Source organism: Lucilia cuprina, chromosome 5 (genome assembly GCF_022045245.1).
Source record: "Lucilia cuprina isolate Lc7/37 chromosome 5, ASM2204524v1, whole genome shotgun sequence".
NCBI classification, from domain to species: Eukaryota; Metazoa; Arthropoda; class Insecta; order Diptera; family Calliphoridae; genus Lucilia; species Lucilia cuprina.
Genome location: NC_060953.1, coordinates 12,410,006 through 12,413,026, shown reverse-complemented (window position 1 = coordinate 12,413,026; position 3,021 = coordinate 12,410,006).

The window sequence follows — 3,021 nt, the reverse complement described above, 5'->3', positions numbered from 1 at the left end:
AATAACTAAATAACTAAATAACTAAATAACTAAATAACTAAATAACTAAATAACTAAATAACTAAATAACTAAATAACTAAATAACTATATAACTAAATAACTAAATAGCTAAATAACTAAATAACTATATAACTATATAACTAAATAACTAAGTTACTAAGTAACTAACTAACTAAATAACTAACTAACTTACTAACTAACTAACTAACTAACTAACTAACTAACTAACTTCATCTTGTATTTGCTCAAGTCTTCTCTTTAGTCTCTGCTCTATAGCAGACGTCGGCGCTAGTATTGTTCTGACAACGAAGATTTTCGGCAAATTACATGTACACAACACGATCGCATACGAACCTCTAAACAAGAGAATCAAAAATACAAATATTTTATTTAGTTGCTTGACAGCATTCAACAAAGCAGGTTGATGTCGCTTTGTTAAAGAAATTGCAAACACAACTTGAAAAAAGCAAAAACAACTTGCAAAAGCAAGAGCATAATTTACAAAAACAACGTACACTCTAAATAATTTTCTAGAATGCATAACAATGAAAGTAAATAAGTTAATCTTGTTTCATACTTTTGTTGTACATTTTAAATAGAAATGTTGTTTCTATGTAAAGAAATTATCATTCTTAAGTAAATTGATTACACATTGTTTATAAATATTCGCATTTTACAGTAATGCAATTTAATCTTCAAAATTAAAAATAACCAAATATTTTTTTCAGTGCAATTTCAATGAAAAAATGCCAATAGTGTGTGTGTAGTGGTGATTTTTTTATCTGCCTCTCTATCCGCCGGTATATGCTCTATAGTTAGCCATTCTCTGGTCTTTTATCGGATATTTTATAATCAAATTTTCTCTCTAGTCTCCGCTCTATAGTTTGACTTGTGAAAGTGGGCTCCGGTAGGTTAATGTTCTCATGTAAACACAGACTATAATCTGGTAGATCAGAGGTGGTTAGTTCGGTTCTTGTACTCTTTTGCCTTGTATTAGATTTTATATTTTTTTTCGTCTTAACTCCATTCTCTATTTAATCATTTGCTCACGTCTCTGCTCTACATTTGCTCTCTATATCTGCTATATTTCTAGCACTAGCAATTGCTTTATTGTTTGCCCTTTCCCTTCTTCCACTATTTACAGAGAACTTTTCTCAAATCTTTACTTTAGTTTGGTTCCAACCTTTTTTCTGAAGCATTTCTGTTTTCATCCATCCTTGTCACGCTGTTTCCTTAAAGTTCTATTCATTCATTTTTATTTTCCCATTGAATATTGAAAAATTACATTTGTACTTGTAGTTTAGTTTCATATACCCCTCCATCGGGTGTGGTGTAGTTCAAATTGTATTGCAGCAACATTCCCATAGATCTATCGACTGCATACAATATCATTTTGTCTAACAAAATTTTCGTTTTCGATTTTATTATTCTTGTTGTTTTTGTTGCAATTGTAATGAATTCCTTATTCAAGTAAAACGACGTAAATAGGTTGCAATCAAATGGAAGTTTTAATATAAAATCAACTCTAGAAACAATTTTTTTCTGCTTTAGTTTTTAACTTAACTTATTTTTTCCCAAAATGTTGTTTTGTTTTTTAAGGTCATTGAATGAAAATTTAGTTTTCTTATTTAACGATAGAAAATTGGAGAAAAAGAAACGAAGAGGAAATTTTAATTTGTTATGCTTCAATCAATAATATTGAACATTAGTAAATTGCAACTATAAAAAAATTTACTAAATGATAAATTTTTATTAAAATCTATTAAAGCCGTTTTTAAGAATATTTTTAAGAAATAAGATTATAATTTAACATAAATTTTCAAATATTTGAAAGAAATGGAGATTACCTGTTACTATTTGAAATTTTCCCGATAAATATAACAACGGTAATTAAATTTTCTTTAAATTTGTTTGATAATAACTGAGTTTCTTTTAACTGTCTTTTAAAAATTGATTAACATTTAGCCTTTGGCTAGTACTATGTTTTTCTATGAAAATGGAAAAAAAGAAAAAAATCATCCATCCAACGTTTACCTTTCTATCTGCATTTCATTCATTCGTTCCTTTTGTGCCATTAATTACAATACACAGCTTTTCACATCTATTTTAAAAATAATATTTTTCTACCTTTATGCAACAAAAAATACACACACACACACACTATTACTTGGTCAGGACAAAAAAGAAAACTCCACAAACCGTAGGACAACAAAAAATACATAATAATAAAAAGGATATTTAAGTAAAGGACCTTTTGGTTAAACGTGTTTCATTTCAAAGCTTATAATAATGATGATATAATTAAGCATTATGGCCACAGGGATAAATGTAATAAACCACACAGCAACAAAACAAACAAAAAAACACGAACAAAAGAACGAAACAACGCAAAAAATAATGAATGAAAAAATAATACGAAAATGCATGAAAATAAACAAAAATAAAAAAGAGGAAATGTTTCACAAAAAAAAAAAAAAAAAACAAAAACGGAAACAAAGCAAACTGAACATTTAACGGAAAATTTAAAAAAAGAACCATTTCAAAGAAAGAACTAATTTTAGATTTACCCACAAATTGTCGCATTAAATGAAAAGGTAATTCATAAACATCTTATTATGAAGGTTTAGTTTATTAAAAGAAATAATCAAAGGTCTCAAAAATCAGATTAAGAATTATGTTTGTCTTTGTTTGATTCCAAGAAAAATAGTGCAAAAAATAAGTTTTCAAGTTAACACAGTTCATTCGGACTTTTGCTTAAGACCCCAATATTACCTCTAGTCTATAGTCTAAACCATAGATTAGACAATAGACAAGACCATAGACTAAGCTATAAACTAAGCTATAGATTAGACTATAGACTAGACTATAAACTAGACTATAGACTAGAATATAGACTATAATATAGACTATAATATAGACTAGACTATAGAGTAGACTATAGACTAAACTATAGACTAGACTATAGACTAGACTATAGACTAGACTATAGACTAGACTATAGACTAGACTATAGACTAGAC